The 13,160-nt window shown below is 36.2% G+C and overlaps 1 protein-coding gene across 1 annotated transcript in view; it reads left to right on the top strand.

Moving 5' to 3' along the window:
• Nucleotides 1-13,160, top strand: part of LOC135686546 (bone morphogenetic protein 1) — a 38,443-nt gene that overhangs the window by 11,313 nt on the left and 13,970 nt on the right. The gene's annotated exons all lie outside the window — the stretch shown is intronic.

Below are 13,160 nucleotides of genomic sequence, written 5' to 3'. Positions count from 1 at the left end.
TCCCAATTTATCACAGGAACAGTGTCTTTGCGCCTTCTTGTTAAGATTACTGAGATAAAAGACGCCCATTTCAGTAAAGTTGGTTAACAGAACGTCAGGAAATTTTAAGGCTAGCCATTGGTTTGCTATATCGAATTATTTCGTTTCTCAGTCATTTAAGTTTTCACACTTTTCCTTGTTACCCTGGAAAACATAGACTGTATTAAATACTGTCCGATATTCACTATGTCATATTTTATTGTCATCACCCAATCGTTCATCGTTTGATGAATACTTGGCATGCACATGCAATTGCACCGTTTTTCTTTGTAACCGTGGGATGTTAAAGCGGGTATAGAAACTTCAAGGATGTTAATTCATATATCACTTGAAAAACCTTGGGCTCCAGGTACGAAAGAAATGAAGTTTCTTATGCGCACGTATTCTTCAATTTTTAGGAATGCTTATTGATGTTTCAGTAAAACTCATTGTTTTCTAGTTCGGTCACTAGAAGCACCCAGCATCGTTTTTTCTTTATGTTTAAGTATTGAATGTGGAATATAATATAGGTTAAGAGTTGCCTTGTATCATTGAAACCCCATACGTGCTCATGTCATTGAACGAAGAAATATGTATTGAACGACAGACACCTCTGAAAATGTTAAATTGGCTTTTTACCGCATCATAAGACCAAGACTATGTTACAATGAGCCTAGCCACAGTTGCTCCCTCCGCGTTCTGTCTGTGTTTGACGGTTGCCATAAGTTGTTTGCCGAACAACTATTGGTTTTCCCGATTGAGGGAGGGGTTCTGATTTCCTTTTTACTTTCCCAATAATACCTTCTGAAACAAAGTGACGTCGTTATGTGGTCACATGTATCCGAGGACGCAACATCGTTACATTTCATTATCTTTTACATTTAGAAATTCCAATTTTGCAACTGAATGAATATTTGGTTTAACCTGACTGAATGGATGATGTTTGTTTGAAAAGGATGAAAATGTTTTTGTCTTTCTAAGTTAGAATCAAATATTTCACTTCTACTAGTGGTGGTTTCTACTCCGTTGTCTCGAATTTCAATTGGTCTCTTGATAACTAGTTTCTAGTTGTTAGGACCACCTTGGTTTGATGAATTCAAGAACATAGCCAGTATAGTGAAATGGGATCTTGAGCAACCGTATATATAGGGAAATTTGATTAGTGGATGAAAAATAACCAAAGGAAACATACCAACCCTTAATCTACATGCAAAACTTTAAAGAGTTCATTTACAAAGGAGAATTCAAGAATCGAAGAGGCTACAGACTGCCTTTCTTTGCTTATGCATTGTTAAATACTTTTTTAAGGCTGAAAAATATCTACGGGTTCTTAGTATAACAGATATCTTTATGAAGTTTTGCATGTTGACGATTCAGACATTTGCGATTCTAGTCTGCGTTTATATCCAAACAACTCAATTTATCAGAGAAGGTTTTAAAGTGAATTACTTGAATATTGGATATTTTGTTTTCTCCCCCCCCCCCCACCAAATTTCAAGTAATATACCCCCTTTAATAAGAATATTTTGGCCTAAAAGGGTCATGTGCACTTCAAATTTAGAGCAAAGAACTGTCTGACTCTTGAAAAGTAGGTTATTCTTTGCTACGATTTAATATATTTGAATTCAGTTTCTTTTCACCTTGCTAACTCTTAAAATTACATTGGATTCTCTGACCTGACATTGTAGTTTGAGTTAGACATTCAGACGTCATGCCAGAACAGTATTGTATCAGAAATTTTTTTAAGGGCCATCTTGGTTGATATATGATTAATTTAAACTTTGTAGACAGACCCTATATAATTTTGCTAATAAAATAAAGACTGATTTCAATAATATGCCGAAATAAAGACTAATTGATGTCTAGTCTTTTGGGTTCGCAGCTTAAGACCTCTTATTGAAAGTATAATGCTGGCAACTGTAAGTTTGGCTTGTTTAAAAAAGTAGTATTGATATAGCAATGAAAAGCTATGCTTCGATCTCCAAGATTTTCCAATGTGTGACGAAGCAGTTTTGGTAAAGAAAGTCAATTGCTATTTTAATGAACATTCTGTTAAGCCTACAAGGTGCATTTTCATTAAAGATGGTCACCAAAGGATTGTCATGTATAATTTCTGCACAAAAAGACTTCTTTATACGATTAGATGCTTGGTAAACTTAATCTAGTGAAGCAAATCTTGGGCAGTTCCACCTACGTTTGACACGTTAAGCCTGCCAAAAATTTAATCGAATGGTCGATATTTATAGCTGCTTTAATAAGTGCGTACTGGTGGGATCAATTCTTGTTTCATTTTGGATTTACATAGAGCAAGTTTGATTTGTATGTTCAATATTTAAGTACGTTGAGAATGTTTTGTACAGTCCTGGCTACTTAAATTAAACTGGCGATTGAAACACGCGACGATGCATTCTTTGGTTAGTTGAAAGGCCAAAATCTGGTTGCTTCGATTAACAATTGATGTTAGAAATTTGACTTTGATAGCATTCCCTCAGTTCTATGCTATTTCATTGGAGTAACCAACTTCTGGCTGTAAAGCTCCTCCCAAGGGTCTAAATGGGTTTTAACTATAAATGAACTGATTGTCGGTGTCCAAATATCTTCGATTTAGATTGAAGTCGTATTGCCACTTTGAAATTTCCACTTTATTTCACTCTAAAGAATGGTCTTAATTAAACTTCTTTCTTTTGAAATATATCGCATCCATAAAGCCTGTTCAAAAAATTACTGGCGAATTCAATATACATATCGGTTGTGTTTCTCCGTAACAACTTTTAAGGGGTGCCATCCAAAGTTGCCTTCCTGAACAATTAAGAGGACCCTGTAGAGAAACCCTCTCACCATGCCCGATATACTCGCATTTATGTTAAAGGCCCTCTGTTGTGTATATAAAATCATTCAAACCATTCACACAATAAATTGGACAGGTAGAAAGTTGTTCATTCATGAATACCGTATAAAAGGTTGCCACAAAAATGCGTCCAAAAAACTGTGGTAGCTTGTTAAGGAGGCCCTTAAAATCATTCTGAATTTTAACGAGAGCTGGGCCCCCAATTTCCACTCCACGGCACCTCTGGCTTTATCGCTCAGCCATACTATTTTCGCCTCAAAGATAGGCAGTTTTCTGCCAATTACTCACCTAATTGGCTTACTGATTTTTTAATTGATCATACACTTAAGAGAATATGAGATTTTATCAATGAAAAAACACTGTAATATTGATTTAGTTAGAAGAGAATGAGAGGATTACAAGCTTCAATAAACGCCATTTGAATTTGTTTTTACCAAACATATTTAACAGTAATCTTTTCTAAAACTCAAGGCATTTTAAGCAATATATACACGTAGTAGCCACTGTGATTTGGAAATATATGAACAATTTTTGAAAACAAGATTTCAGGTCCTTTGCCTGTAATACAGGGATATAGTTATATGATTTTGGTTAAAATCGAAAGAAAGAACAAGGGCTTTCTTCTCTAGAGACAACTCCATCTCTACTAATGAATAGGGCTCAGATGTCAATGAATCAGTCCATGGTTGTACGTAAATGGCTGCCTAAGACATGAATGGTTGTCAAAGATAACAAAGGGAAATTATACGAGAGGCAGTTTATATGAAGCAAGAATCAGAAAATTCCTACCAACTTGTCAGTTTGGTACAAGCGTCCGAAAAAGTCACCTTGCTCCATAAAAAGAAGTTGTAAGAATATGTCACTTTGCTCAATGAATTGAATAAGAGGGTATTTTTAGAAAGAGGGTTTATAACAAGACAGATAGAAACATAATGTGTTATTATAACTCAAAAATCATTCATCCATACTTGGTATTCATGCACATTGGAACATGATTAAATAAAGGTGACAATTATTTCGTTACACAAAAATTGGTAAATGTTGTAGCATGAACGGATAAATGGAAATGTTCACCCAAGTAATAAAATCGTTAACGAAACCTTATGATGATATAAAAAAATAGTTTTGTATAGTGACTTTTTATCAAGTTGACTTTCTACTATGTTACATGCATTCATATGAAAATTAAGGGGGAATGCCATTGACACCGTTAATTAGACCGCTGCTCTAAAAAGGCCATTCATTTGGCACGCCTCGTCCCCTGTTTTCATTTCTTTGTTTTACCAGAACCGAACATCAAGTTAATTCGTAATAGTCTATTTGAGTTCATTCAGAAAAAGCTTTCCACTCATTTTTTCGACTTTTTGTGGTCCAAATCTTGCTTATGCTAACAAATAGCCCTCCTTCTCGGCAGCCTAGCTCCACCCAAAAATTGAATGAGGTTTACCTTCAAAGTTATGCGACGACACTATTCTGCAGTGTGAAATTACTGGCCAGTATAACCTCATTAACGCATAAGCCATATACTCATAAGCATCTAATTTAGTACCTCGTCCACACTATCTTTGCCAGTTCCTTCTTTGGGCGTCAACAACTTTAATAGATCACATTAAAAAATACCTGCATGTTACAGTCATTGATTCTAATAGATTCAAGAGGGGCAAGTAAGTAGCAATCGTATTTAGGGGATCCACCCTTTCTTTCACTTTTAATTAACATGTAGTTTGAATTTACAAAGTTGGAAACACGCGAAGATTTATCAAAAGGAATAACTACCGTTGCTACTAATGTTTCGAAAGTGTGTGGCACAAGCCTAGCGTTACAAATGTTTGAACAGCACATTCACCATTATAAGCTCATTCACCATTAAGAGTATTTGAGCTCTTTCAGATCGTTCAATTTTATGACAATCGATTATACTTCTCCCTTATCCCATCCCATTTTCGTGACATCCTTATCCCATTTCTACTTTCAGCTCTTTGCTCAATCCCGTTCCTTTTGAATGCTAATTGTGCTTATTGCTATAATGAGAAGCAGCCAAATCATACTTCTGCTTTCTAAACAATAAAAATTTTCTACGAATCAAATTTCCTCTTTGTGGATCCTATCGCCACTTTTTCCCTTTCAAGTGTACCCTATTGCCTTTTGCCCTTTCGAGTATGCCCTATCACCATTTTTGTCCTTTGAAGTGTACTCTGTCGCCATTTTTTGTCCTTTCAAGTGTACTCTGTCGCCATCTTTGCCCTTTCAATTGTACTCCATCGCCACTTTGGCCCTTTCAAATATGCCCTATCGCCATATTTGCCCTTTACTTCTCTTTTATTTCTTCTACTTGTTTGATAATCTTTTTCTTAAGAGTTTACTTCATTTAAAAATATTTTGCATAATGAACTGTTTGGAAAGAGTTTGCACTAACTTTTTAGAAAAATCTAAACAATGAGCTAGAAGCTGACTGGGTTATTTTGCCAGGAGTCCTAAATTTTGGAAAAAATAAAAATCCTAAAGAATACACTGGATATTTTCTTCTGCAAAATTGCATGTAGTCATATATTGTGGTAGTATCTAGCCGAAGCCTGGCAGGCCAAACACAAGTTAAAACAGCATGATTCGTTTCCTGTCTGATCTCATTGATAAACTTTTCACCCATAGGAATAATAAAATTAAGCTTCGACCAAATTTTTTACCAAATTCTCACACTGTAGATTCTCACAACAAGAGAACGCATCCTCGTGTTCAGACCTAGGAGCCTGGGGGCGAGTGTCCCATTTCGACGTTAGCTTGAACGGCCTTGAGTTGACCACGGAAACTCAAAAACTGTTTAAAATTTAGTCAAAATATTAAAGTTTGTAATGTTTGATCGTGGAAAGGTCATCTTTTCCCTCAAGCCATTTACAAAGAATTGCAATTCGCACATTTTGGTCATAAAATGAATAAGCTTTTCTTGGAAATTTCTAACGTGTCGAAAAAATATAATGAGTTCGAAAACTCAAGTTAAGGAATATTAAGCTTGAAAATCTATAGCTTAGAATTTCTGAAATTTATTTTGACGTTTTATATTCTGAAGAGTAACAGAAGAAAATGTCAAGTAGGTCTTAAAATGTTTGCTGTTTAAAACCACAAAATATTCTTTATAATGAGATCCTCCGATTCAATGATACTTAAAGAACGGTAAAGGTCAATTTTGCAAGGTTCAGAGTAACTATAGAGCCAAAAACAGTCAGAAATCTGGTTAGTTTTGGGTCAAGTATTTTTCCTTATCTTAACTGATATGCAAGATAGAGGAACCACAGAAATCCATATTGGGGTCCTTATGCATATTTGGGTACGTTTTTTTCGAATTTCCATGGTTTGGTTGGCTACTCTCTGGAAAATGATAAAATAACTGAAAAACCATATAATAAGATCAGATGATAACTCATGTCATTGGAATGCGTCAGGTAACCTGTGACAAAAAAATTGTTTCATACACTCTTCATTGGAGAAATTATCGTGTCATCTAAACTGGGGAAAAACTTTTATGATTTCCCATAAAAACAATTTTTTTAATCACAAGAACACCCAAGAAAGGCTCTTATTAAGACTCTTATTAAGACAATTTGAGATCAAGTCTAGACTTTTATTAAGACAACTTTATGTCACAAATGCTACATCCAGACATGAAATATTAATACATAGAACTCAGAGCTTGAGATTTGGTCAAGGCTTTATAAAATGTAGATCCAAAGACTCAGCTGATACAGTGTAACTGAAACAGTTAACTGATATTCGAATGGTAACCTGTCTTAACTTCAACAAACTAGAACCTAGTTGCAAACATTAAATATTCATATGACCTCTGATGCTGATAACCTTAGTTTTGACGAGCTCCTACAACGATTGTATCTGAATGAAAATGCGTTATAATGACTGTTCAATGCAAACACCACAGCACAAGAAGCTAAAGGGGCACTTCTTCAGTGTGATGTACCTTCATGAACACCATTTTTATTTATCCAAATCTGTACTGGACCTCGTAGTTACAGTATAATTCTTACATAGTTAACGTAAAGTAAAGGCCAACTATGTGGGGCCTCGAGCCCCTTTCCTCAAAGTTTTTTCCTTGGCAGCGTTTTGATATAGCAAAAAAGCAGTATACTTTTTCCTTACAAAAAGCGGTAGATGAAAAATGTGTTTCAGTAAGAATGTTCTTTTTTGTGCGTTTACTTGTCACCAGTTAGGGTAATAGCAACATTTTGAGAATAGTACAAACCCCATTTTGGATCAAAGTAATAAACTTTCTTCGACCTAGTGTTCTTTGTTTGAAAACAATCATTGTTATTTTCTCCCTTTTTTCTATTTCCAAATGCTTTTAGAAGCTCATGAAGGGTAATTTTGTGGAGTTATGCACGAGTAGAAAATGTATTTCATAACAGCCTCTCAACAAAGGAGTTTAAACAACTACTCTTCACATCATTTTTAATTCATATCTTTAAAATCATGCTTAATTATGGTTCCAGAAAGTTTAATAAAAAGCTGGCAAATAGTCACATTTTGTTTTAGATTAGACTAGAAAGTGGTTTATCCGCAGACTAATCGTATCTACGATATCTATCGAACTAAAATTGTGAATAAAAAGAGGAATTTTTAAGGATGTTGACTTGACTAAATTCAAGTGATATCGGTAGCAGATTTAGCTGGTAATTAGTTGGAGCATTAAATGCTGGGGTTTTCTTGACGCCACGAGTAGCAAGACCCCATTTTCTAGTTATTTATTTGCTTCGCCAGCATATGACAGATATGATTTCTTAAACTTTAAGTATCATTGTTACCAGCTTTGTACTGACTTGTTTTAATTTTCTTAATTTGCCTTCCCTGATTGACATCATCATGCAAAAACTGTAGAAATATGCTCTAAAATGAATTGATAAATGATTTTTCTGGTGATAACTTTGGAGTTTAAAGATATCGTCGACTGCTAATGATTCTTGATGCAATATGAGAGATAAGGAAGGATTTGAATCTTTAGGAATGGTTCCACAAAAATTTGGTGCTTTGCAGTAAAGGAAATTTAAAATAAAACGACCCATGCTCTCCTTATTTATCGTTCCACCTTCTATTCACGTCAAAGTTTTAAAAGACGCAAACTCGCATTTTCCGCTGTCACCTTTTCACCTGGGTGTTTATTCATACGATTCCTGTCTTCGATATTCTATACAAGGTGGCTTAAACTTTAAATTTGCTAAGCCTCGTGTCTAATGTGAGTCTTAAATCATATCCATATCGCTACAATGTTTATATCCTAAGTTGCCAAAACAGACAGCCTCAAAAGGGCCTTAAGGAATGTATCTGATATTCAACAAAACCACTCATTTGACTGTGGTTCAAATGTATCAAATTTTAAATCACAGTGATAGGGCCAAGTCTCGAAGAGAAGTTGGTCCATAGGCCAGGAAGGCCTTTGGCCCATTTCATGAAACAAAACTCTATACAATCATCCTAAAATACTACGCATTTGATAGGTGGCAATTTTCGTAGTTGCCATTCAAATGGGCAGTCTAGATTTTTGTCCTTGAATCAAGGCTAGACATCAGCTTACTGTTTAAGTCTGCTTGACAAAATCGATCGAACTCTTTACAGTTTTTTAAGATCGCACATATTATAGTTGCATACCTACCCTTAATCTCAATTCTCGTAAGAACTTATGAACTTATGGCAGTAAGTTTGGAATGAAGGTGTCTTGTATTGTTATTACTGAGTTAAAGCGAAGAAAATAATTAAACGAGACTTGAGCCCAGAGCAGATATTTAACCAATCTGGGATATTGTAGATCATCCCCGTTAAGCAACTTATTGAAAACCATTTTTATTTATTTATTGCACGATTTTAGCTTTGCTTAAACAAGCTTGAAGCTCAAAAATTGTATATATGCTTGTAGCAGAGAACCCGATACTAGACTGCGCTGAACTTGCAAATTAAGAGAAAATGTCTCAGCCAGCAATGAAGGCTCTGCTATAAGTAGGTTTTCTTGTTTCAACATAACAACAGATAAAATGATGAAAGCCTTTAAGTTAAATACAGAACATCTTTTTTTAACATCGCTGGGAGATGTATGACCGATTCGGATATAGAAAAAATACATTGTTGGGCTGTTTTGTTCACAACAGATATTTCAAGCTTAAAGCAAGCAAAGTAGATTTTTTTTAGACAATTTTTAACCATGCCAGTCGATCTGTTTCAAAAATACAATAGTATCACCCGATATCGCCGCTAATTTTCCTGGATTTATGTCGATCGTTCCTTAAACCACTTCAAAGGAATCTCAATCGTGTTTGGTACGCAACCAGAAAGGTGCTTTGAATTCGATAAGCCACACTCATTTATGACTAGCGATTGAAAATTTAGAGGGTATTAAGGGTCCTCACTGGAGAGCGAGCTCTTAAACTTCTCGAAATTTCATACTTTGATATTGTTCTCCTCTTTCATTTAGCTGTGTAGTCAATAGTTTCTAGATCGCGCGCGGTAAAAAATCTGTTATTGACTTCTTGTGGACAGCATTATTACAACTACATTATGTAATGAGACAAAAATGCAATTAGCTTATATTCATCTTGTGTTCAGGCAAGAAGTCATTCATTTCGATTAACAATCCGAGTTACGCAGCTATGCCCAAGATATGACAGAAACTTGGTGTAAGCTGTTTGCTTTCACCATTTGCGTGAAGATAGCTCTCGAAATAGGGATCTTTGACAATTGGAGTGGCTTTTCTGGAGGTAGGGGTTAGGGGGTAGGGGTAGGAGGCAATTTATATTAGCTTAGAGTGTTCTATTGCTAGCACCTTCTTTTTGGCAATGACGTTTTTGTAAGAGTCAAGGTTTAAAATCTCATATAACAAGCTTCGTTAGAAGGATTTTACCGAGACGTGCTCGTTACTCCCCTCACTCTTTCATACTTGGACTGGCAGCTGGCAGCTTTTTTCCAAACTCTTGCGTCACGCAAATAACCACTCACAATCTTCACCAACAAGTATTTTTATTAAGCAGGTGTTGTGATTGTGTATGTTCAGTTGCTTTTGCCTCAGAATTGTTGGACGACTTTACTGATCAAGGGTCATGGTTTGTGAATGACAAAGATTTGATTAAACAGAGTCACTTGGCACAACCTCTGCAAACAATTCAAGGATGCATCGGTATTAAGTCTTTTCTTGCGGTGTTCAAATATTTTCGGATGTAAATCTGCTTCGTCAGCAGATTTTAATTTCTGACATTCTCGTTCATTTGAAAATTTCAATGAGAGTGTTCAAGCGTTCAGCAATTAAAAAACGCTTTAAATTCTCGTAAGTGCAAAATGAAACGGCCAGACATCTTAATAATAATTTTTCTAGAGACAGACTTCCCCCACCCATTCTACCTTACTAAATCTGGTTTCTTATTCGCCTCTCTAGGCCAAAACCCCTTACTTGCACCACTTCCTTTTGTCCTGTTTCAGATATGACCATCCCCATTAGGAAGCATTTGCAGCACTTCGCGTTAAGTCCCGTTAAGACCTCGTGGTATATCTCACCTTGGCCATTATGCAAAAAATGTACAGTTATGTTTCTGATTGTGGTCTTCACGTACTTTTCTTGAAATGAAGCTATTGGCGCTTCAGGTGCGACTTTCGACACTATTCAAGCAGTCTATTCTGTCATTATTTTGAGGGATTTCTGGTCTAGATGAGATTAAAAAACCACGCCCAGACCTATTTGACCTGTCGCATCGTATATCAAGAGGCAAATGTGGCATATTGTAACTTGACCATTCGAGTTGTGAAATGTAACTTCAACTGATTATCCATGACGTACTTTCTAGTAGAGCGATCTTGTATTTCGATACTTCTGTTTGCTAAGTTGTAACAGTGAGTTTTTTGTCAATTTTAGCACAGATATTTGTAACACCATTCTTGTTCACTATTTGATTTAATCCTAATGGGTTACCAATAATATCCGATCGTCCTTAAAGGCGGTGCCTATTAAAATGGCCCTTACATCTTGACAAGTCTGTTTTCATTTGGGAAGATGTGTCCCGATTTCTATTGTCTAGGGCCATTATTCTATTCACCAATGAGAATGCGCAGCATTTGCACATGCGCGTTAGGGCGAAGTGTTGTGGGCAAAGTTTACATCTCATGGCGCTTCACAGCATTTTATAAAACCTTTTCCATATCATAGTTGTATAATATGAAGCAGAGCTTCATTCTCCCTTTTCTTATGTCACCTTCTCCTAATTATTTCGTCATTTGATTCAAAACTAACTTATTCCCATAAAAGCCAAGTACTTTTCTACCACGTAAAACAGTATGCAGCGTGAAGATAGCGTCATCGATTTTAACTATGCATGCGTATAAGATGCGAAATTTTAAAAGCCATTGTAAAATTGCTGATTCGACTCTCTTTTGATCACTTATCCTGAAAATCTAACTCGAGATTATTCTAAGGCCTTTTGCCAACTTCCAACCTGCTCGTATTTATAAATATCAATTTTATGCCCCCATTAACCAGCTTCGGCTCCCAAAATGGCTATTATCTAAGAGGTATTGCCACTTTGTCAAGAAACCTCACCCGCTATCCAAGCTGTGCAATGGTGAACCCATAGAAATTAAGTACCAAATCACACCATGCCTTCTTTATCGTTGCATAGGTACTATGTCACTAGATGATGGTTTTTCAGAGAATTAAACATGGAATTTTAAAGATTAGCTTAAAGCGTTACCTTGAAGCTAAGAGACGTTAGCATTTACGGCTGGCGAAAGCGGTATTCAAGAAATGTCCGATGTCCTCAAAGGCACTTAAAAATAAAACCTTCAGAGACGTTTTTTAATGACACCCTTAACAGCTCCTTACAGCAAGATTGTTAAGGTCAGATATATTTGTTCATGTTCATCGTTATTCTGGAGGGAGATATAGTTTTGTGAACGTATAAGATAATTTGATAAGAGTAGGATCTTTGGCTGAATTCCATAACACAGAAAATGACTCGTTTTGAAATGTTGGTTTGTTGACGTCTGTTTTTTGAGAACGAGGCTTTCCGTAGCATTATAAGGTCATAAAATCTATTTGCATTGTTGCTTTAGAATGATAACTCAAATGTCGCTCTAAATAAGAATGTTGAAATAGCGTCTGCATAAGCTGTTCTTGCTTGATGTAAGTTTGTGTCTGCTTGTTTAGGAGATGCGATGGTGACCGTGTTTTTTGTGATGATTATGATAATGCAACCCTTTTGGCAAGATTTTGTTCAGGTTCGTTTCTTATGAGACCGGACATGTTTCATACCTGTGTCCCATCATCTCCTGTGTTCAGGTTCGTTTCTTATGAGACCGGACATGTTTCATACCTGTGTCCTCATCATCTCCTGTGTTCAGGTTCGTTTCTTATGAGACCGTACATGTTTCATACCTGTGTCCTCATCATCTCCTGTGTTCAGGTTCGTTTCTTTTGAGACCGGACATGTTTCATACCTGTGTCCTCATCATCTCCTGTGTTCAGGTTCGTTTCTTATGCGACTGGACATGTTTCATACCTGTGTCCTCATCATCTCCTGTGTTCAGGTTCGTTTCTTATGAGACCGGACATGTTTCATACCTGTGTCCTCATCATCTCCTGTGTTCAAGGTACTTCGCATTCTGCAAGAATCTGGTCAATTCTTGAGGCTTCACGGTTTTAGCCAAACTCGTGACCACATGCTCAGCTCCTAATTTAAAGGTAATAGTAGAAAGAGTCGAATACTTTGGAATAATTGGCAAGCTCTTTATGAATAATTTCCTGTCATCAATGAAACAGTCATTTATAAAAGGTGATAATTTACAGTATAGGTACTTTCTCGAGTGTCCTTCCTTAAGTAATACAATCATTTAAACTTGTCAGAAAACGAAATATCTTGAGGCATACTCCTTTAGAGACAGCCAATCAATTGAGTTCCACTGTTCAATGGACGTAAACATAGTGGTACGACTTCCTTTGTTACGAATAGACTTCTCATCTCAAAACGCAATCTCACGTGCCTTTCCTTATAGTAGTTTTTATCTGGAGAAAGTTCATTCTCTAAGAACCGCACTGTGTTAAGTCTGCACTATGTACTGACCACATTCATCTCCACTAGCTTTGCGCACTGGTAATTCGAAGTAATTTAATATAAAGCTCCTCAGACTGGTTTTTCCTCGAGACGGTTACATTTCTGAGCTTCCCTCTATTTGATAGACACTGCAAAAGCAAGCTTATCAGTTTCGAATCTTGCACAGCATACACTGTAGCATTGTCCAATTCAGTCTCGCGGACAAAAGA

Source organism: Rhopilema esculentum, chromosome 6, assembly GCF_057945365.1.
Source record: "Rhopilema esculentum isolate cy_ngs chromosome 6, ASM5794536v1, whole genome shotgun sequence".
In the NCBI taxonomy this organism is placed as follows: domain Eukaryota; kingdom Metazoa; phylum Cnidaria; class Scyphozoa; order Rhizostomeae; family Rhizostomatidae; genus Rhopilema; species Rhopilema esculentum.
Note: the sequence above shows the minus strand (reverse complement) of the source record. Positions and strands in the feature narration are given on the sequence as shown.